The following is a 25,238-nucleotide window of genomic DNA, read 5'->3' as shown; positions in this document are numbered from 1 at the left end:
TGCACTTGAACTTTGCCCGGCGTCAACAAAGACACTTATTCAATTCGTATACAGGGAGCGTGCGCATGCGCCGAGGTGTTTCAGGTGAAAAACGGGCGAAATTCCTGCCTTACGTCAACCAACATGGTCCGACGGACGTTGTCGCGCTCCAGCGTCGTCGTCGAGACGTCAGTGCAGTAACGACGCCGAAGCGTAAGTAACGCGTCGCGACATCCCATAGTGCCGAACGCGGTCTGCGAGAGTGTGAATCAGTCTGTGTGATAGTTATGCGATGCCTTATACTGTTAGGTAGGTGTCAGAAGTTTATTTTTGGTTTATTTTTCGTTTCAATTTTAGGACCGTGAGGGCTTGAATATCTGAAAACGTAAGCTTCTGATGATCCGTTTGGATTATCTGTTATCTTTTTAATCTTGTTGCGAAAATGCTATCACCAGCTGAAAATATTTCAATTTTTTTTTATTCGAAAAAATTTTATCTTTTTTTTTTACTATTTCGGAATTTTATCAAACGTTATTATGTAATGAATTATTTTCTAATTGAGGCTCAATATTAATTACTTTGTAAATTAGTTCACTCTGCATAATTACCCACCTGTATATTGGCATATATTCCAATAATTCGAAATAGCAAACGTATGTTTTGAAATTAATTTGACAAATGTGCTCTGGAAATTAATTACCAGCTCAATGGATTCCGATTCGAAATAAATGAAAAACCTACATAGTTTTCGTGAATTATTATTTATTATCTATTTTGCAGCGAAAAGGGGGCGGGGGATTTATAATTGAACAGAATTTCATTTATTTTATTCTATGAACCATAATATAACACTTCAGTCAATAAGTACCATATTATGTGTTGAATTCATTTCAAAACTAAAAATAGATTAAATGTTTAAAGTCTTAATATTGGTATTAATATCAAATTCATGTGACAGCAACACTTCAAGCAATAAGTCCAGAGCCCAACCAGTCAAACACATTTTTTCGTGAGTAATATCATAATGGCATCTAATTATTCCCAAAAAATCGAAAAAACACGTTGCTAAGTAATTTTTGAATAAAAATCATGAGTGCTGTTGGCAACAAAATCCGAGTCAGGACGAACATTTTTGCACCTGCACGAATCCTTTTTGTTAAAAAACATTGCATTATGTTTTCTCAATTTTTTTAGAATGGAATACCCGAATTGTATTCGACAAGACTATTTCATAAAAACATAAAACTCGAAATAACTGGTGACAGGTGCTGTCATACAGTTTCCCCATCTTGAAACCATTTTTAATTCAAAATTGAGCGTTTGTAATTGGTGAAAATTGAGACAAGGAAAATGGTCTAAAAATTACACTTTATTCGTCAACATATTCACCTTAAAGAATGATACATGTAGTCCTACGCTTTTCCTTTACTTACTTTTGGTTTATTTTTCGTTTCAATTTTAGGACCGAGGGCTTTGATATCGAAAAACAAACTCATCTGATGATGCGTTTGGATTATCGGTTATCTTTTTAATCTTGTTAGAATTGATGTTGCGGAGATGTCGAAACAATCACCTGTTGAGAATATTTAAATTTTTTCGATTCTGAATAATTCCGTCTTTTTGAAATTTTTTTTTTACTTTTCTCAAATGTTATTATGTAATGAATTATTTTGTGATTGAGGCACAATATATATCACTTCGAACAGTGACGCATCGACAATTTTCTAGGCCCTACGCTTTAAAAATTACTGGGCCTCGTCTACTTTTACAATTTATTTCGAAACAATTTTCCAATCAGAATTTAGTTTTATAGACTAAACATAATTTTAATTGATAAAATATGGGGTACATCAATTCAAATATAACAAATGAATCTAAATCAACACGAATATAAACAACTTCACAGGATCACAGGAGTAAATCAGGTAAAAATGCTAATCTCTTTACAAAAAAACATAAACTTGAGCATGGTAATAATTCATTACAATTCACAGACTACTTCATACAGTTTGAAATTGCGGTTTTTCCTCATTAAAAGTTCTTCCTCGATAACTTTTAAAGTACCTATTCATTTTAGGTATAGGGTATGTTTGAGTAACCCTTCCTTTTTATCCGTAGAATAAATGAAATAATTAAAAATATTGGTTCTAATCTAAAATCTTGAGTTTTGATGAATTTGAGTTGTCCAACTTCATGATCTTCTGATAAACATGTACATTTTTGGTCCGAACCGCAAAATGTCTTATAATACTGAGTATTTGCAGGATCGAAAATGAAAAAAGTTTTTTTGGAAAAATCTTTTTCTGCAGAAATATTAAGATAAAAGTGAGTCCTCGTCACCACCATTTATTTCATAAGGATCCCATTAACTCATGAACAACACTGTTGATAAATATTTACTAAGAAACTAAGAAATGCCAAACATGTGTCTTACACTTCAATCCTTCCACGCAATATCGACGGTGGCTTGTACCTAGATTTCAAAGAGATGCCGACAACTTTATTGCCACTGTTGTGGGAATTTATTGCAGACAGATAAAAATAATTGGAGATTATTGTCTCCAGAAGCGGTACCTTTTTGATTCTATGTAATTTTTTACTGGCAGCTGAATTTTTACTGTGCTGCTGGTTACACGTTCTTCTTCCTTATTTCATTATTTTTCATTTTCACTTTCAAGACAAATTTTCGTTCTGAAAGAGAGTTGATTTGATCGTGAACCTCTGTGACCTCGGGGACCTATGCCTACTAAGCGTACTGGTTGATCCACCACTGACTTCGTAAATTAGTTCACTCTCCCTAATTACCTACTTGTATATTGGCATATATATTTGAATTATCCGAAACTATGTATGTTTTGAAATTAATTTGACGAATGCGCTCTGGTAATTAATTATCAGCTAATTGGATACTAATTCGAAATGAATAATACCTCCGAAAAAAATACACACCCAGTTTTCGTGAATTATAATTCATTATCTATTTTGCAGCAAATTGGAGGCTGAGGGCTTTATAATTGATAGGAATTTCATTAATTTCATTCTATGAACCAAAATATAACATTTCAACAAAAAGTAACATAATATGTGTTGAATTCATTTCGAAACTGAAAAAAGATTATACAGGGTTGGGATAAAATATGGAACCATGTAAATATCTTTTGAAGGAAAAGGACCATATTTATGAAATTTTGCAGGTGGTTGCAATGGCGCAAAATTAGGGATTCATCAAGTCAAGTAGTTTGACATTTTAACCAACTTCTAGACTTGAAAATCAAGCTCGTGACTAATTACATTCTTGAGCTTGACTTGACTTGAATTTAGATATTAATTGCTTGACTTGATATCAAGCTGCTTTTATGAAAACCTGCAATAGGTTAGGCGACAAATCAATAAAATGCCTCATGTGTCTTAGATCCTGGATGGAAAATTATTGAATCAAACAGAGCCTGGAAGTTTCTCAATATAATTTTTTTATGATTTTTGTTTGTTATGATTTATAGTGATTATGTTTCTATTTCAGAAAAGTTTATATACGGTTCTTTTATACAATAAGTTTAATAAATACAAGTGTTTTTGCAAGGTTCTTTCTCATTTCTTCTTTTTTTTGTGACACTACTGCTGAAAATCAAGTATCTTGATATAATTTAAATACTTGATAAATAAATACTTGACTTGAATTGAGAATGAAAAACGTCTACTTGACTTGAGCTTGACTTGATAATTCTTATACTAAAAACTTGAATCGAAGTCAATTGGCCAAGTTTTCTGTAATCTCCTTCTGTTGAACGGGTTTTCTGCTAGTTGGTCTATGAAGTTGTTTTCATGTCCTTTCAGATTTTGTTGATATTTTCTTCATAGTTTTTTGATTTCATCAATAATAAAGGGGATTTTCGAATCATTATGTATGGTCAAATTGAAAACGTACCATGGTGCATCTGTTAACGAACGAAGTATTCTGGATTGCAGTCGCTGTATTATTTAGATGTTTGAGGCCTTAGCAAATCCCCAGAATTTAATGCAGTATGTCCATATTGATTCAATAATGGCTTTGTAAATCAGTACTTTGTTGTGGAGGGAATGTGTTTTTCCAGGTGAGGCGTTCGTCTGAGTGGAATCCTAGGCATTTGGCTTCTGTTTTAACCGAGATTTGATTTACATTTATTTCAACTGGTGGACATATATGTTTCATTTTTTGTGAATGTTACTTCAACTGATTTTGTTTCATTGATAGATAGTTAGGCGCCATTTTCGATGCCATTTCTCCAGTTCAATAAGATGTTCTTGGAGCTTTTCGGAAGCTGTATTTTTATGGGTTGTGAGTGTTTCTATGCCATCTGCAAATTATGCTTTTGTAGTGTTTGGATTCTCTGGAATGTCGGGATACTAGTGGACCTAGTATCTTCACTCAAATCGGTAGTTTTTAAATTTCAAGGAGAACAAAATTTATAACGGTCCTATTTACGAAACCTCTAGTCGGATATTGACCATTAAAGGACTTAGTCGAGATATCAGACCTTCCTCAGATATTTCCTGTAATTTTCAAGTTTACAGTCGAACAGAATGGAATTTGAAGAATATTCATCATTAGTGTACCAAACTAACCTGAGAAAAATAAATATTTCTCGAATTTCATTGATTCCTCACATTTTATAATAATAATAATAAGACCTTTATTTTCAACAGGTAAACACCCAATTACAAAAAATAATTAAACAAGCAATAAAAAACCAAGCTACAGCGCAAAATGAGATGAAAAAAAAGAATACAGAAATGAACCGATGATATCGATTCACAATAATCTAAATTAGCCTCAATACATGACACATCAAGAATCAACACTGATAATTAATATAAGATCTCAAGAGCAAGAAAATAACAGTATACCAAAAATAACAGTTTACCAAATTTTGATAAACACAAAACACAATTCTCATTTTTTGAATTGATTGGAGCTGGATTCGCAAAACTTAAGGCTCAAATGAAAATGATGAAGAAGAATGTGAAAGATAGATTGAAATTCTTACCTTTTCAGGCATCTTATTTCTTGTCGAAAAAATGAATTTAAATATTTCATCGGTTTTCTCACTTTCAAAGAGCGGAAACCTCATAAACGGAGACAATTTTCCCCCCTGAACATCAAGTCATTACTTTTTCTTTTGTGAAATGGAATCTTTGTTGAATGTAAACGAAATCGAGGGTGAAATTGTGGTTTTCCCAGCCGTTTCAACTCAGTTACAATAATATTTGGTGTTTGCTCTTCCGTAACATTTTTCTGGAGAGTAAATCGAATGGGGTTTTATATATTTATAGTTCAAACAACTTTCGACATCAAATAAATGAACCACATAGGAAATGGACGTTTTCAGTTTCGTATATTTGCCGTTCCAATACATTATTTCCAATGGTTCTTCTGAATTTATTGGAAAAAAACGGAGTTCCAAACTTTTATATAACTTATTATCGGATGGATTCAATAGAAAACTGAAAAATGATAATATTTATTGGATTCGGTCCTTACTTGGCAGAAATTCATTGAAAATAAGATAAAAACGAGGTAATTTCAACAAAATAATTGTGGAAATCATTGTGAAATTCATTATGATTCATTCAACCAAAAATTTGATAAACTGAAATTTTACCAGTAAATTTTAGCTTGTGAAAGTTAAACAGTAACTTTCAGTTTTTAAAGATAACAATATCGTTGCTGTAACATTCATTAAGCGGGGGTTAAGATTTTGTGCATAACAGTGTGGTTGACAAATGTTTTATACAAAATTTTTGTTATTTCTTGAAGTTTCTTTTCCTACAACTGTTATAAAAGTAGCCGATATAGATGTAGTCGAAAGAAATCCATTATTTTTTCATGAAAACCAAGGTTTTAAATACCATGGTTGAAATGATCCGATTTAGGTCGAATACCAGCAAAATTGTTCGCCATGGACAGAAACAAAAGGTAATTACTTGGAGCCAAGTCCAAACTATACGATGAATGCATAAGAACATCCCAACCAAGCTCCCATAACTTTTGGCGAGTCACTATGTATGTGTGGCCTGGTCCTGATCGAACACAATTCTTCTTCTTTTGGCCAAAGCTGGCCGCTTTTGGACGATTGCTTCCTTCAGACGGTCCAATTTTTGACAGTACAGTTCCAAGATGACAGTTGTGCCGTAAAGTAGCACAATTTTTGACAGTACAGTTCCAAGATGACAGTTGTGCCGTAAAGTAGCAGATAATAGTAGCTTATCCCCAGTCAATCACACAGCAAAACCTTCCTGGTGACCAATCCTATCTCACCGAGTTTCGACCACGACCGTTTTTGCTTGACGTTGTCGTTAGTGATCTACTTTTTATCACCAGCTCCCAACGGTTTCAAAAAAAGGTCGATTTTGTTACGATTCAGCAGCGATTCGCAGATGGAAATTCGATCCATGAGGTTTTTTTTTACGTTAACTCATTTGGTAGCCATACATCGAGCTTCGTTTTAAGACCAGCCTTATGCAAATGGTTGCAAACGAGTTTTTCTGCAATCTTTAGCTCTTGGGCAGTGGAAACAGTACTACCAAGACGGTCGGAAGCGAGAAATTCCTTGATTTTATCGACATTTTCGATAATTGGCCTTCCAGTTCATGATGCATCTTTGACATAGAAATTATTGTAACGGAATCGACAAAACCAAAATTGCGCATAATTGGCTGTTACAGTATCTGGACCATAAACACTATTTAGATTCTCAGCCGCCTGGATTGCATTTTCACATGTATCAAAAAAACTCTAAAATATAGCGTATTTTCTCTTTGCTAGTGACCATCTTTGACGCACGCTCATACTAAACTGGTTCAACTTCTCACAAAACTGTCAGAAAAGTTTCTTTAGTACGAAATCTCATTTTTCTAACGCCATCTTGTGAAACTCAATAGGAGTCATAAACCATCTACTTATTGAAAAAATAATAGATTTATTTTACTACACTTGATATTTCATAGCTTACTGAATTTCAAAGCTATGCATTGCTTATACTGTGAGAAATATTACGGCACTTTGCTCACCATCACGCTTGATAGACCAATGAAATTGTGCTTTTGAATAGTCGTTTCTATGGAAACGCAAGAAATGCATAGGTACTGTCTACGAAAGCCATTTTGAATTGAATCAGGTAAATTACTTGTATTGTTTAAATTTGTGCAGTTGTAGGAAAAGTACTGTGTGCAACTTGTGGAGAATAGTATATTGTTTGGATTGTTGGATAGTATATTGTGAAACAGGTGAGGAAAGTCCAACTTTATCACGAATGAGAAAAGGACTTTCTCCACATGTTCCATACTGCAAAAATTTTATTAATTTAAGTAATGTACCTTATTCAATTCAAAATGGCCATCGTTGACAGTATCTGTCCATTTCTTGCATTTCCATAGAAACGACTTCTCAATAGCCCAATTTTATTGGTCTACCAAGCAAGGTATGGGCTAAGTGCCGTGTGGAATAATATTTTTGACAGTATGACCAATACATAGTTTTGAAATTGAGTAAGCTATGAGGTATATGGTGCTTTCCATAGCAGTTGTAGAAAAAGCCTTTTTCTCACTTGTTTGTTTGCGGAACTCGCCTTTCAGGCTCGTGAGAAACGTTGAACTTTCCCTCTTTTAGTACAAAATACTATTTTACTGTTACTTTCTGTATCTTCCAAGACTTCGAACATTGTATGAATCCCCTAGTGTTTTGCTGACCTGAATCAGTAGCTCCATTCGATATCCCATGATGAACGTTGTCGGATAACGTAATGGAACAGACAACAGTTTCGCTAATAGCGTTTTAATTTGGTGAGCATAAAATTGCTATTTCCGCCATGATGTTCTCTGTCAAACATGGCTTAATATTACCTGCTAATGGTTCATAAATCCACGACAAGTATCAATTAACGTCCGAACGAATGCAACAATATAATCTAGTGAGTTCTGCTTCTGGACGAGAAATGACGAATGGTCTAATTTCGTGTTAGGGAACAGATGTTCCGTAAATACTGGAGGATATCGCTTTCATAATTTAATAAGCGTTTGGCGTAAATGCGTACTGCATCCATCAACGGAGGCGTTTCATTTGATCCGGAAGATGTGGAAGCGTACAGTTGGTTATAACGAATGATTTGGTTTTATGCGATTGGAGGTGTGAGTGATTGGTCAGCATGGATGTGATTTGAGAATGGGGGATTTCAGATTGATCGATGACTCATGTTCGGGGAAATCAAATTTTAGAATTGGAGTGGAGGTGGTAGCAAATTGACCTTTTAGATTATGAAATCATTCGATTGAAACTTCTCCTGAAAATTTTAAATCCCCTTTATCATTAGTTGGCGTCGATGTTAGAAGCGTACGAAGTCATATTACCAAGAGAAATATTAACGAGATTGTTAGAGGAAGTTTGAGAAGCTAGTTATCATCTATGGTATCCGATTATCATCCCTAATGATATTAAGTTTGTGATAAAGTAATGACGCATTTTCGCTTTATTCCAATGCCTTATAAAAAGTGTTACAATCATCCAACTCAAATCAAGTATGTGCTGTTCTGTTCGATACCTTGTTGCCAACAAAATCGAACTCAATAATTTCTCTTTTTCAGAAGCCTTTTTCCCTACTGGCAAAAAACTCTGACAACCAATTTTGACATACCTCTATTGAATCCAAATTTGTACCTCCAAGCGCGTTGGCAATAGATAGAAACTGAGAAACAGGTGGTAGTTACTTGTACTACAGCGTAGATGCATAAGAACTTTGTCTTCGAGCTCCCAGAGCTACTGGCGCGACATGAAAGACTTGCACACTACATGTGTAGTATAGACTTAGATTAAGATTAAGGACTGTTTTTGGTTGAATCGATCAACTGTAATTCTATTAAATTGGTATAATGAAAAACCGGATTTCTTAACTAATATATTAAATTTGGCTGTACAAGTTATATGTTTACAAGGTAACAGCTAAGAGCGTACTGGTATAATACCCCCGATTTCCTGGGGATGTTAAGTACCGCTTTGGATTTTGCATACCAAACCGCAATCCAGGATCCTGATTGGTCCACGTTTTTGTTCCTTGCCCTAAGATGTGACTTCACGATGACCATATGTAGCGCCAACCTGACGCCGAGGATGTGCCAGTTCTATTTTTAGCCCTCGCTGTACCTGCACGGGTTGGTTTTTCGACCTAAATGCGTCTTTCTGAATATTCAACTGTCCGTAAAGTTTGTGTGAAATTCACTTGACGCAACAGCGACCTTATGGTCTATTGTGCCCTCCATCAGAGCTATTCTCCAAATAACGTGATCTACAGCTCGCTTTCCAGTTCCACAGTTTCTGATGAACTCCAATATCTGGGATGACTTCAAGGAGGCTAATTCCTCAATTCAATAAGTTTCCTGTACAATGCAGGTTTTGCGTTGGCTAGCAATGGCGAGGCATTCCGTCACCAGGTGATCCGTAGTTTCTTCCTCCTCCCCACGGAATCTGCACTGGTAATTTTCTGTTAGACCCATTCTCATGAGGTGTTTCCTAAAGCGGCAATGCCCTGTGAGGAATCCAGTGAGGAGGTATAGCATATTCTTACTAAGATCCAGATACTTCTTGGATCTTGTAGAGTCAAAGTTTTAAAAAAATTTTTTGGAGTGATCCAGACCAGGAAGATTCCGCCAGAGTTTTCTTTTTCGGTTACCTCTTTTTCCTGAAACTCTTTCTTCTACACCACATAAAGGTTCCGGGCCGATGAAAGGAGTTTCTGCTCCTTTTCTGGCAAGTGTGTTGGCCTCCTCATGATTCCCGAGTAAAAAGACCCTGTTATTCTTACCTAAACTGAAAAGACCCTATCATTCTTACCCATAGTAGTATAGACTTACACATTAACGTTGCCGTATGTATGTATGGTTTTGAAGGGAACGGAAAAGAAGATGAACTTGCAAGAAGTACGTCAAGGTTAACACCTGTTGGTCCTGAGCCTTTCTGTAGGAATCGAAAAGACAAATATAAGGCAGCAGTTCAACAATGGTAGTGGGACATTAGAAAAACCCTCTGAATGAACACCCTAGGTCTGTCTCAGGCAAAGAAATTTGTGGTGCACCTAGACTAGGAAGCTCCTGAAGCTACTGCGAGCTGAGCTTTGGGTAATGGGTTTGCACTGTCGGTGCAAATACCTTTTGTACCGCATGGGTAAGTCAACAGATGAGATCTGCAGGCTCTGTGGAAAGGAAGTAGAAACAACCGAACATATGGTGTCCGAATGTCCAGGGCTGACTGGCCTAATAACCACTTACATGGGAAAGTCTGTTCTGGATACTCACAAAGTAATAGCTGAGGCTCCTAAGGATGTCGTCGGTTTCGTTAATCGTATCGACAGATTGTTAAGTTTTTCATGCATTTTCATACTGAATTGTATGTTGTATACCAAAAAGAACTGGAAGTCATTAAAAACATGCTTTGATTACCATGATTACAATACAAGGCGTAAAGATATTCTCTGTATTCCAAAACATAGAAGAACTAAATATCAGCACTCGCCAACGTACTATGGCATCAGATTGTTCAATCATCTTCCGAAGAGACTGAGTACAGAAAATTTAAGAAAGATATTATGGTATTGTTATTGATATTTTTTTTTATTGTGTCAGCGAAAACTTGGATTACTGTTTTGTTTGAGGACACTGAAATTTTTTTATACTCAAATTTTCTGTTTCAGTTACTAATTTGCTTTTTTCCAATATTGATATTATTGTATGGATATATACTTTTTGGCGTTTTCTATACTTCATTCTGTCTTAAAGAAGCAATAAAATATTATTATTATATCATAAAGAAGTACGTACCTACCGTTGAAAGATCAATATCATTCAAAGTCATACCTTTTCTCATTCCTCTTTTCTTCATTCATTCAGAAACCAATATTAAAAATATTGAGATGAAATAAATGACGTGTCAATCCTACGAAACCTCCAGTTCGCCTCTTATTCTCATCATTTCTCGAAGGCAATTTCCTGCAATATCGATCAAAAATGCCCGTTGTTGAAGGGTAAGGACACACAATTCCAACTGTTAACATCAATCTGAGAACTACGTAATCAAAGTAGATCTTGGTAGACGGCCAAATCTAGACTCGTCAATAAAGAAAAGCGATCTCTATCCCTTTGCCAATGAACTTGTTCTCCTTCTACACACAGACGTCTGTTATTATTTATTCGTTGTTCAGCAGCTTTTTATGTATTTCGAATTTTCCGCTATCCTTAGCGCCTCATCGTCTGATGAAAAGAAATTTATATAGTTGATGGGAGGAGGATTATTATTAGAAAGTTCAGGATGACTAACTTCAAATAAAATAATTTTTGAGTCACAACATTTGGGCATCGCTTTTATTTACTGTAACAATTTTTTTATTGGGTTCCATTCGACTTCATTTTGAAATTCGTTTATCTCCAAGAAGAAAGCGCTTTGAATACTTATAATTCAAGAATCGCATTATAAGATATTGAGTAGTAATCAGGTGCACAGTTTTTGAGAAAAACAGATTTTGATAATTTTTCCGTACACCACTTTATACTGTTTGTTGTTTTCTTTAAGTATTGCTCATTCTAACAGTTTTTCACCGTACTGATGAGGGCCGAAACCCAGGGCACGTGTCTGCGGTTGGCGCTTCTCCTTGAGGGTATGTCCTTGTTCTTTTTCCTTGTTTTATAATACATTACGCCGAGTTGGTCCCACCAAATACTGAACATGACCTTGGAACCGTGAATATTTGGTTTGGCCGTCGACGTGGGAGCATGGCCGGTATATCTCCATGATTTTCTGCGCTTGGGGATAACGTAATGAACTCATTTTTCGTCTCCAGTCACAATGCGATGCAGAAATACCTTCCTTTTTTGCCTTGCAAGCAACTTCTCTCGGCTTCAACTCGTACGGCACCCAATTTTCTTGTTCCTGAATCATTCGCATGACTTTCGGGCGTTTAGAAATCACTTGGTGCGTCACTCCCAATGATCCTGCCAATTCTTGTTGCGTTTGGCACGAGTCTTGATCAAGTAGTGCCCCCAATTCTGCATCTTCGAAAACCTTTTTTCTTCCGCTGCCATGCTCTTCTTCGACGTCAAAATCACCGTTCTTGAAGCGTTGAAACCACTTTCGGCACGTTTTTTCACTAATAGCGACCTCACGATAGGTATTTGAGAGCATTTGATGAGCCTTAGCCGCAGATTTCTTTATATCAAAGAGGAAAGTTAAAACCTCCCGCAAATGTCGAGAATTTGGCTCGTAAGCTGACATGTTCAATAATAATAATAATAATAATAATAATCATTACACCTTATCATATACTGTGCAGCATTTTCAATAGCAACGGTGCTAGGTGTGAAGCCAAAACCTAAAAGTCAGCAACCAGCCAGAGAAAAACAACAAAATAAACCACATTGGCAAAAAAGGCTAGAAGACAAAGTTCATAGCATCCGCCAAGAAATTGGGAGGCTCACCCAATTTGCAAAAGGTTCGCCGTCTAGAAGATTACAAAAAATGGTGAATATAATAATGGATCGTCACCGGCAACATACAACGTATGATCCAAACAATGAAAATGCTCAACAAATTTTAGACACACTGAAACAAAAACTTAGTGTGTACTCCGAAAGACTCAGAAGATACAATGAGAGCTATAGAAGAAAACAGGATAATATGATTTTTGAAAATTCCGAAAGAAAATTCTATAGAATGTTAAACAATAATATGTCAGCAACACCAGGAAGTTATCCAACCGTAGAGGATATTGAGAATTTTTGGACAGATCAACTGGCTACACCAACCCCCTACAACTCCCAGGCTGATTGGATAAGAAATGAAGAGACAATGGAGCAAATGCCGCATAACGCAGTTTCTATAGAAGAATTCCATAAAGTATTGAAAAACACACACAATTGGAAATCACCCGGCCCAGATGGAATCCACAACTTTTGGTTAAAAAAATTTTGGTGTATACACGGCAGGCTAGTTGAAACCATAAATGATGTTATAAGTAATCCAACGGAAATGCCCAAATTTTTAACAACAGGGACCACTTACCTCTTACCGAAGGATATGCAACACACAGCGGATCCATCAAAATACAGACCAATTACATGTCTACCAACAATATATAAAATCATCACATCATGTATAGCATCTCGTATCTACAAACATTGCGAGACAAATAATATAATGACAGCACAGCAGAAAGGATGTTCCAAGAATGCACTAGGATCGAAAGAACTGCTGATAATAGATTCCATCATATGCAACCAAGCCTTCAAAAAACACAGAAATCTTTTTATGACATATTTTGACTATAAGAAGGCCTTCGACTCTATTCCACATGGGTGGCTGACAAAAATTTTGGAAATATACAAGATCGATCCAATTACAATAAACTTTCTGAAGTATGCAATGTGCAACTGGAGAACGAATATCGAACTCTCTACAGCGAACATAACTACTAAAGATATTCCAATAAAAAGGGGAATTTTCCAAGGAGATTCGTTGAGTCCCTTATGGTTCTGCTTGGCGCTGGACCCCCTTTCTAAACAACTGAATGCTACTGAAAAAGGTTTCAATGTGAAAGGAAACAGAAATAATATTGCACTCAATCATTTGCTATACATGGATGACCTCAAACTTATAACAGGCAACAAAAACCACTTGCAAATTATGGTCAAACTGGTGGAAAATTTTTCGGAAGACGTGGGGATGAAATTCGGATTGGACAAGTGTCGTACTATTAGCGTAGTGCGTGGAAAAATTCAAGATGAACCGATAGCTCTCTCCAATGGACAGGAGATAGAAGCAATGAAATCGGACGATCTTTATAAATACCTAGGAATGAAACAAAACCGACGAATAAACCATCAAAGAATGAAGGAAGACTTAACAACTGAGTTCATTAGGAGAATCAACAAAATTTTGAAAACAAACCTCAACAGCAAGAACATGACGAGAGCTATCAATACATATGCATGTTCAATTCTTACATACTCTTTCGGTATCATTCCATGGACCAAAACAGATATGGAAAACCTGCAACGCAAAATGAGAACCTTGATGACGAAAGCACACAAGCACCATCCGAAAAGTAGCATTGAGAGGACGACACTGCCGAGGAATAAAGGAGGCAGAGGTCTGCTAGACCTCATGGAACTTGCCCATGCTCAAATTGAATGCCTACGAACATACTTCAAAGACAAATCAGGCACGTCAGAGATCTACAAAGTACTGTGTGAAGCAGACGAATCAACACCTTTACAACTGCACAAGGAGCAATTGTCATACAACCACCAGACAATCCAAGAAAAACTGCAAAGATGGAGAGAAAAGCCCCTACATGGACGACATTTCAACGAGGTGAACCAGGATCATGTCGACATTGAAGCGTCGAACTATTGGCTCACATCAGGTGCGATGTATCCAGAAACGGAAGGATTTCTTTTAGCCATCCAAGATCAAGTGATCTCAACAAAAAATTACTGCAAACATATCATAAAGGATCGAACTATTACTGACGATCGATGCCGTTATGGGTGTCCAACGAACGAGACAATCCAACATATCACGGGAGGATGTCAAATGTTTGCAGGAAATGAATATAAAGAGAGACACGATGCAGTAGGAAAGATACTACACCAAGAAATGGCAACTAAATTAACACTAATTAATTCTGAAAAAGTGCCATACTACAAGTACCGACCGGAAACCATCCTGGAAAACGAACGCTATAAACTGTACTGGGATCGTACAGTTTTGACTGATAAAACAGTCCCTCACAACAGGCCAGATATATTGCTAGTTGATAAACAACAAAAGGCAGCAATACTCATCGACGTAGCAATACCTAATAACAACAACATGCGTCAAAAAGAGGTCGAAAAAATTTCAAAATATAGGGACCTCGAATTTCAGATAAAGCGCCTGTGGGGAATGATATCAACGAGAACTATTCCAATTATCATCTCAACAACAGGAATAGTACCCAAAAATCTCAAGAGAAATATCAAGCAACTAGGACTTAGTGAGTATATATGTAATATAATGCAAAAAGCTGTTCTTTTAGGTACTGCAAGGACGGTGAGAAAATTCCTAGGAAGCGAAGGACAGGTCCAAGGATCGCGTGTAAGAGGACCAGAAGTTCGACGAGAACCAGGGGGACCACAAGGACCGGACACGACCGAGCTCTGCCCTTCTGATATTTTAAATATCTGGGATTGAGTGAATGTTCCTCTTAGCGAGGAGTGAGAAGCCGACGGCGAGGAAAAATCCTACGCGTATAGGCAAAAGTCGGAATACTTTATAATAATAATAAGTTTATTCATCGAGAATAACTTTATGATGCAGACACAAATCGAATGATATTTCGATGCCGTTATGTTCACTAATACCTAAGCTAATTGTTTGACATCGACGATCTATTTATCAACTTCCTCTTACCGCTACAGTCATCTAATGCAAAATGACAGAAGCAAAGCTATACATTTAATACGTATATACAAAACCTGCATCTACCCGGTTCTCACCTACGTCCTAGAAACGAGAGTGGAATACAGCAAATGATGAGAAAAGCAGAGATGAGAGCATTGGGACCAATTGAGAGGAGGATATCTTGTACGATAGGATAAGGAGTGAAGACTATAGACCAGAATTGGAAGTCCAAGATGTCGTTAGAAGTCAAAAGAGAGAGATACCGGAATGAGCACGTGGCGACCATGTGTGTCTCGACTGAATTTCCAAATGGGCAAAAAACCATATCTCATCAAATTCTCCCTGACCACCGAAGAGATGGAGAGAACGACAGACATAACCGTCACAGGAGACCTAGTTGGCTTAAAAAACAGGACATCATCTTTTCAAACGGAAGGAGGAGGAGTATTTTTGAAAACAACTAATTTGCAGCTCTAACGATGGCCTAATTTCTAATAGCTCAACATCTATCGGTAACCCAGTGTCATTTGTATCGAAGATAACAGATTGAAGATACTTCTCAAATACGCTTTGATCGAATCTGTCAAATTCCATTTCCATAAATTCGATTTCGATAGCTTCAGTCAGATGTCCAAATATTTATCTTTCCAAATTTCGTCAACTTTTTCGATGTAACGAATAGACACACATTGATTGAAGTTTATTTTACGTGTTTGTTCATCGTTTTGCCGTTGTTCAATAGGGGGATACCCAAGACAGGGTTGCCAAACTTCGAGAAGTTGTAAGTTACCCACATGCAATCAGGAACGGGATTGGTTGTTTTGCAAAGATCGTTTTAAATTGCATCCAATTCGAATTGAGTGGGTTCCAAACTAATTGTTCTGCGGGGAGAAGGTGAATGCATAATGCAGAGGAAGGGAAGACAAATTGAAGCGGCCTACTCGGATTTCTCAATTTGTGATGGAATCGGTTTCAAGAATGGTTCTTTGTTCGAAATCAGAAATCAGATATGTGGGTGGTTTTAAGAAGAAGGAAAGAAGACACCTCTGAATGAAATTCATATTGAAGGTCGAATTGGGACGCTGATATGGATTGAAAAGAGTCACGTCCAGTATACAGGGTAATTCGAAAGTCTATGTTATAACTTTATCAAGTAATAGTTCTAGTTGAAATAAAGGGTGCTTTTTTAAGAGCTATATAACTTTAAATTGGAATAAAACAACGATGGATTATTCGATTGACGTGAATTTTATTTATCCGCAAGATAATCTTGTGGTATTACATTTCAAATATGATTTCTGGCATATGACCGCCACGGCTGGCTCGGATGTAGTCCAATCTGGACGTCCAATTTTCGATGACTTTTTCCAACATTTGTGGCCGTATATCGGCAATAACACGGCGAATTTTGTCTTCCAAATGGTCAAGGGTTTGTGGCTTATCCGCATAGACCAATGACTTTACATTGCCCCACAGAAAGTTGTCTAGCGGTGTTAAATCACAAGATCTTGGAGGCCAATTCACAGGTCCAAAACGTGAAATTAGGCGGTCACCAAACTTGTCTTTCAATTGTCTTTTCAATTCAATTTTTTAAATCGATTGTGGCATGAGCTGTGTGACATGTTGCGCCGTCTTGTTGGAACCACAGCTCCTGGACATCATGGTTGTTCAATTCAGGAATGAAAAAGTTAGTAATCATGGCTCTATACCGATCACCATTGACTGTAACGTTCTGGCCATCATCGTTTTTGAAGAAGTACGGACCAATGATTCCACCAGCTCATAAAGCGCACCAAACAGTCAGTTTTTCTGGATGTAACGGTGTTTCGACATACATTTGAGGATAAGCTTCACTACAAATGCGGCAGTTTCGTTTGTTGACGTAGCCATCTAACCAGAAGTGCGCTTCATCGCTAAACAAAATAAAATGGACGTAGTGTGCGATACGTATTCCGCACAGAACCATTATTTTCGAAATGAAATTGCACTATTTGCAAGCATTATTCAAGCGTGAGTCTATTCATGATGAATTGCCAAACCAAACTGAAAATAAATCACTTGACAGCTGTTAAATCGGTCGCCATCTTGAACAGTAATTCCAACTTAAAGTTATATACCTCGAAAAAAAACACCCGTTAGAATTTTATTCTATATCTAATCTTTTTGGAGATATAGGTTGTTGAATTCAATTTTTGGGATAAAAGGCATTTGACTTATGTAAAAAAATATAAAATATAAATATTTCCAATATTTCTATGTTTCCATAGAGTTCCTTTAATGATCAAGTGGCGTAGTTTTCTGGGTTATAGTGTCCTCAGACTTCAGTGTCTCTAACGTCTACGCCAATGAGAATAGGGGTCAGGTTTTCCTGACTTTTCTTCACAAAAAAGGTACCCTTCTTAAAAGCTTCTAGATATTACCGATTTTGAGAAAAATGTTATGGGGACACCAATATTTGGCTCACTTTTTATTCGATCTTCTCTTTTGCAAGGTATGAAATGTTAGCTTTGCAACTACTGGTGCCCCGATAATATTGAATTCATCTTTATCGAAAATGGTATATCCTAGCGGCTTTTAAAAAGGTTACTTTTTTTGTGATGAAAAGTCTGGAAAATCAGGATATGATTCTAAATAACCTTTATCCTCATTGGCGTAAAAGTTAGGGGCGACTGAAGCCACTATACCCCCAAAAACTACGACACAGAGTCATTGTCACATCTCATAAAAATATCCGACATCCTCTAAGTACAGGGTGTCACAAATTTGATGCTCACTAAAAGCATGTCCAGAACTATAAGATTCAGGGAAAAATATTCAAAGAACTCTGATCTCCTTTTCGGAAATAATAATATATCACAAAGCAGATCTTAGATATCTTGATTCATTCTCCAGTTACAGGGCGTTTTTGAAAATTTACTATTTCAAAGTTTTCACTATATTTTGGTTTATATTCGAGAAATTCTAAAAATCAATTCATAAAATTATGACCTGGACTTTTAAATTACCCTGTATGAAAATTTTTACGAGCTCATAAAATTAAGTTGAAGACATATTACAAGTACCTTCTAATTATTAATAACTTACTAGTATCGCGCCAATTTCTAGGTCGCTAATGTTATTTTTAATTATTCCAATAGATCACTTGAATGGATGCAAGATCACAATCGTTCACTGTATGAGGTTCTAGTTCACGTTAATTTGGCACTGCTTGTCTTGCCCCTAAAATGCTTCACTGACGATGAATGTTGTTATTCAACTGTATCGACTATGGCCGAGTTCAGATTGTCGAATTAAATGATAAAAATCGACGGTGCATGTATTTGCAACCCAAAATTCTTCGATAGTTAACGAAGCAGTAATTGGTGGGTGGATTTCTGACTGAATAGAATATAATAACCATATTTTGTTTATGAGTTTCAATCTAAACTTTTCGAATCGTTTGGGGTTTTCATGTTGCTATCAATACGAAATTTTGTACGAAGCTTGTAATTGAACCTCTTAATATAGACGCAAAATCTCATCGTGATTTGTGAAAGGATCTATCGGAAATTTAGCGTATCAGGTTGAAATTTTGCGAAAGCTTTAAATTGCTCAAAGATTCAAATTTGTATGAAGTTATCGGGTTTACGGTCAGCAGGACGGACAGAATCGAATTTGAGGACAGATTTCTCACCAATGAATCATATCTACCTCATTGTTTGAGATTATAACCGGTTCAAAATTCCAAAATAACAGAAATTGTGACGAAATGATAGAGCGATATGTTCAGGGATGTGTTCTCAAAAAGAAATCGAATATCTTGTAAATCTTTCTGTCTGTATATTGCTCAACGATCCTGACAAATGTCAGATTACAATTAGGAAATTGCTTACTATTAAACACCACCAAATCACTTGAAACTCATCACAGATAATGGGGGTCTCTTTGATGTACCGCCTGACTTTGATATTTCCGAATTCTGCATGCCGATATCGAAATGTAGTTGACATATTAGCGGATATGGCATGTTCATGACAGATAGTGAAGCTGATGGAACATCATAACGTTATATTACAGATAAAAAACAGATGCTTCACTCACTGTATTTACGAAGGACATCGTTGCAGACGTTTTTATAATAATAATAATAATAATAATGCCTTTATTGAAGAGAATAAAAAATATTACAATTCCAAAAAAAAACATCAGAAAAAATGAATCACAGGGCGGAGTTCAGATGGTGATGAAGCCATACACCCCTGCTCTTCCACTCAAACCCTGACGAAAAATATATGAAAAAAAGCTTTATACATCTCGAGACAATAATGATTGAAAAAGAAAAAAAAAAGTGACATAACACAAAGAAAAAATTTCAATAACTTTCTGATTTCAAAATTTAATTATAAGTGAGTCATATGTGTCAAAAAAAAAAAAAGAGAGAAAGACTGATTACTGAGCCCGCACTGATCCCTATAAACTACATCCCTGACTTTAGCTCTGAAAGATGACACAGACAAATCTACAAATGAATTACAAATATATCTGTTATAAAATTTATAAATGGAAAAACTAAAAGATCTTTCAAATAGTGACAGCCTATGAGGAGGAGGGGATATAAGTCCTCTACTACGTGTGTTAAGATTATGTACAGGGTGGGCAAATAAGCGAGGTAAGCGGCTATATCTCAGGATCCACTCATCGTAGAGACTTGTGATAAAAAATTTTACCACTAAAGTAAACAAAAAAAAACACTGGAAATTGTTTTGAAGTTCATACCTCCACCGCTAGGGGGCGTAATAGCTATCGTCGAGTAGAAAAATGCATTTTACTCGAAAAATTTTCATATTAAGTTGGAAAAAAAATATCATCACTGTAAACCTTGGAAAATTCTCTATCTGTTTGAATTGTCACTTTCGATTTTGCGACATCAAATAAGGGTGGGGGAAAGATAGAAATCTGACTGATTGAAATGTCTGTAACTTCAGTTTGGCTCAACATTTTTGAGCAAATTGAATCTTATTTGAGAGACAACATCTTGTTGATTAAGGAAAAAATATACTCATGATGAATTTGATTCAGCTGCTTCCGATAGGGAGCGCTAAGTCAGAAGTTCATTGTTTTGTTCATTTTTCTCTGAAATTTCAAATGTAATGATAGGATTTTCTTAACAGAAACAAAAATTTCATTGAATTTGCATGAAAAAACCTAAGGGTCGCAAAGCGATAATTTCAGGCGCTCTGAAGTTATGGCCGAAAGAAGATATTCTTCAACTGATGCACTGCGAAAACCCAAATTGAGTCTTCAAGTTCTAACAGAAACAGAAATCCCATCAAATTTGTATGAAAAAACCAAAAGGTCACAAAGCGATAGCTTCAGGGGTTCTGTAGTTATGGACGAAAAAAGATATTCTTCAACTGATGCACTGAAAAACTAAATTGTGTCTTCTTTCGGCCATAGCTCCAGAACGCCTGAAGCTATCGCTTTGCGACCTTTTGGTTTTTTCATACAAATTTGATGGGATTTCTGTTTCTGTTAGAACTTGAAGACTCAATTTGGGTTTTCGCAGTGCATCAGTTGAAGAATATCTTCTTTCGGCCATAACTTCAGAGCGCCTGAAATTATCGCTTTGCGACCCTTAGGTTTTTTCATGCAAATTCAATGAAATTTTTGTTTCTGTTAAGAAAATCCTATCATTACATTTAAAATTTCAGAGAAAAATGAACAAAACAATGAACTTCTGACTTAGCGCTCCCTATCGGAAGCAGCTGAATCAAATTCATCATGAGTATATTTTTTCCTTAATCAACAAGATGTTGTCTCTCAAATAAGATTCAATTTGCTCAAAAATGTTGAGCCAAACTGAAGTTACAGACATTTCAATCAGTCAGATTTCTATCTTTCCCCCACCCTTATTTGATGTTGCAAAATCGAAAGTGACAATTCAAACAGATAGAGAATTTTCCAAGGTTTACAGTGATGATATTCTTTTTCCAACTTAATATGAAAATTTTTCGAGTAAAATGCATTTTTCTACTCGACGATAGCTATTATGCCCCCTAGCGGTGGAGGTATGAACTTCAAAACAATTTCCAGTGTTTTCTTTTGTTTACTTTAGTGGTAAAATTTTTTACCGCAAGTCTCTACGATGAGTGGTTCCTGAGATATAGCCGCTTACCTCGCTTATTTGCCCACCCTGTACATCAGACCTGAATGTTATCTTTCGATACAGATACGATGGTTTTTTAGACAATAGAATACGGTGGTAACAGACTAAAGCTCCCACCAGAAATCTGTTACGCATGTTCAACCACCTGACATCCACGAATTTATGACTTATATGATCAAACTTTCGAATTCCATATATGAACCTCAAGCAAGAATTTTGAATTCTCTGGATAGAGTTCAAGGTCACTTGATCCAAACAGGAAAAAAAAACCTGTGAGCAATAATTGAAGTTGGACAATACCAAGGAATCACAAACTGTCCTCTTTACCTCAACAGGCAAAATAGAGCGGTGAGGTTAGATGAGCTTCAAGGCATACAACGAGCGCCTAATACATCCTGCGATATGTAACCTGAAACGAAAAGAATTGTCCATTATCAAACCCAGGTTACGAACACTCTTTACAATAGGAATCTCATCACCACCAATGAAAAAATGGATATTCTCACTTAACCTATCACATACAGCCTCATTGCCGAAAAGTATTGCACAAGATTTACTGGGGTTAATCGAAAGGTTGTGTTATTCAGATATCTCCTGGATGGTCGCGAGGTCATGATTCAACTTCCTGACCCCTTCGTCAACATCACCAGCATCAAAACTGAGATAGAACTGAGTGTCATCAGCATAAAAATGGGCATTACAGAATTGAAGGAACCTCCAAAACATGTGAGTATAGATGATGAAAAGCAGAGGACCCAGGAGGGACCCCTGTGGCACCCCTATGGATACAGGCAAAGGATCAGACAGAGAACCATTGATTTTGACACGCTGACTTCTGAAAGAAAGATAACTCCGAAACAATGCTACTGCATCATCAGAGAATCCTACGAAAGACAACACGGCAAGTAATAACTTATGAGAGATCGTATCAAATGCCTTAGAATAATCTAATAAGACTAACGCTGTTACAAGTCCATTATCAGAATTCTTTATAATATCATCACTTATTTTGAGGAGAGCAGTCATGCAACTGAATCCACTACGAAAACCTGACTGACATTCCGGAAGTACTTCAAACTCATTTAGATGTTCAATAATCTGGTAATACAAAACCTTCTCGAATATTTTAGAGGCAGCAGGCAAAATGCTAATTGGACGTAGATCACTAAAATGTTCAACATTCCGCCTCTTAGGTATTGGTAAAACTATAGAATTTTTCCAAGCCAAAGGATAATATCTACTTAAGATGCAGCTATTCATTATATTTACAAGATACTTCAGAATGAAAGGACAACACAACTTCAGCAATGAAATGCTCAAATTATCCGAACCCGAAACAAAAACTATTCGAGAGGGCTTTGGAAAATAGTGAATGAGAAGAAAAAGAACAATATTGCAATGATTAAAAGTGAAACTGGCCAGCTGTTAGAAGGAGATAAATCTATAGCAGATGAATTCAACAGGTATTTCATTAATGTGGCCTGTAATTTAGCAAATAAGATTAGTCCAAATCAAAAAAGCATTTCACGTACACGCCATAAGCATTTCACTTCCATTGTGTTCTTTGACACTGATGAAAAGGAAATTGAGAGTGTGATCAAAATCTTGAAAAATAATAAGGCGCCCGGACCCGATGGCATCAAGGCTGAAACTTTAAAGAAAATATCTACGTATGTAACCGCTCCCTTGAAATATCTTATAAACCAATCCATCAAGACAGGTATTTTTCCGACTATACTGAAGAATGCTACAGTCATTCCAGTTCATAAAAACTCTGATCGTTTAAAACTGGAAAATTATAGACCTATCTCTTTAACGTCAACAATGTCCAAGGTGTTTGAGAAAATTTTATATAAACGCATTATTTCCTTTGTTGAAAAGCATAAGTTGATTGCAGCTAGACAATACGGATTTCAAAAGGGCAGATCATCTCAGGAAGCTATGGCTGAACTTGTAAGCTTGATCACCGAAGCAATTGACAATAAAATGCCAGCTGTGTGCGTGTTTGTAGATTTGGCCAAGGCTTTCGACACCGTGGACCACGTAAAGCTACTAGACACGTTAGAAAAAATTGGTTGGAGAGGAGTGGCATATAGTTTGATGGAGACTTACTTAAAAGGAAGAAAGCAAAGAGTGAAAATAGGAAAGGTTGTCAGTGAAGAAAAAGTAAATACATGTGGAGTTCCGCAGGGAACGATCCTGGGGCCAGTATTGTTTTTACTGTACATTGATGATCTATTTACTTTAAGTGCTCAGAATCAAATTGTAAGTTTCGCTGACGACACGGTAGTCCTTTATACAGCGCCCACATGGAATTCATTGAAGTTAAAAATCGAGGAAGATTTTACAGAAATACTAGAATTCCTCAACTCCAGAAAACTTACTGTCAATATGGATAAAACCAAGTTTGTGTCGTTCACTAGCTTAAAAAGCGGAAAGCCCACGTTTCAAGTACTCACAGTTAAAAATGGTGATGGGTTACCTTTTCAAGTAAAAAGTGCAGAAAAAATTAAATATCTAGGAATAATGGTAGACTCACATTTAAAATGGCAAGAACAATCAAAATTAGTAGTACACAAAGTAAGATCACTTATAAGCAGAATTAAATCCTTGAAAAACATATGCGAAGTAGATGAATTGATGAAAGTGTATTATGCGTTAGTTGAACCTCACTTGAGCTATGGTGTACTGGTATGGGGCGGAATGGCGGATTTTTACTACAAACAAGTGGAAGTAATACAAAAATGGATAATAAAAATCATTTACGGAAAGCCAATCACCTACCCAACAGAAAAATTATATGAACTATCTAGAGTATGCTCCGTAAGACAGCTCCATGGACGTGCTTTATTAAGTTACCAACACAATCAAGGGATACCTCCAAAGGATTATATGGAAATAAGAGGAAATCATATTAAATTACCGAAAATAAAGAAAACAGTTGCACAAAGATCATTCATATATCTCGCACCACTCCTTTATAATCAACTTCCAGTAGATATCAAAGAAACAAAAAATAACAGAACGTTCAATAGAAGAGTTAAAACCTGGATCAAGAGCAAACCTAAGTCCTTTTGGGATACATTCACGAGCAGGAATAAGTTTGTTTAGTTGTGTGTTCGTCTGTCCATAGAATTGTTGTTAATTTGAATCACAACCCACGCACAAGTGTCATACTTTTGTGGGAGATTTATGTTTGTTCATTCATTCATTAATTAAGGTAGAATTGATGTTTATTATTTTTTTGTATTTCGTAATGAATAAACATTATTATTATTATTATTATTATATTATTATTCGACCTGATATCATGCAAATATTTATCAATTAATGCCTCGTCGACCAATGAAAAAGATGTTTTCTCCTCAAATTCGCAGAAAGTGTCAGAAGAGTAGTACCTGAGAAATCTATCCGATGAATTATTTAGATTATCTGGTATGGAATGAACAAAAAAGTTATTTAATTTATCAGGATCAGAGAGACTACACGGAATATCAGTACTAGGCTTTCTACCCACATTCATACATCTGAGTTGCTTCCATAAATCTCTTCCATTCTGAGTTCGAAAAATAGTAGAAAAATATTCACTTTTAGCTTTACGAATTTTTAGAGTAGTCACGTTGCGCAGTTCTTTATACCTTACCCAGTCTGATTCCC

At 36.2% G+C, this 25,238-nt stretch overlaps 1 protein-coding gene across 8 annotated transcripts in view; it reads left to right on the top strand.

Moving 5' to 3' along the window:
- Positions 1–110: 110 nt before the first annotated feature.
- LOC123680682 overlaps positions 111–25,238 on the top strand; it is a 194,503-nt gene continuing 169,375 nt past the window's right edge. For 4 of the 8 annotated variants that reach the window (XR_006747551.1, XM_045618712.1, XM_045618711.1 and 1 more), the window contains exon 1: positions 111–288. The gene's annotated coding sequence lies outside the window, so the exon portion shown is untranslated. The remainder of the gene's footprint in view (positions 289–25,238) is intronic. The other 4 variants (XR_006747552.1, XM_045618709.1, XM_045618713.1 and 1 more) reach the window with 1 other exon arrangement.

Source organism: Harmonia axyridis, chromosome 5 (assembly GCF_914767665.1).
Source record: "Harmonia axyridis chromosome 5, icHarAxyr1.1, whole genome shotgun sequence".
NCBI classification, from domain to species: Eukaryota; Metazoa; Arthropoda; class Insecta; order Coleoptera; family Coccinellidae; genus Harmonia; species Harmonia axyridis.
The sequence above is the reverse complement of the archived record's forward strand: the minus strand, read 5'-3'. Positions and strand labels throughout refer to the sequence as shown.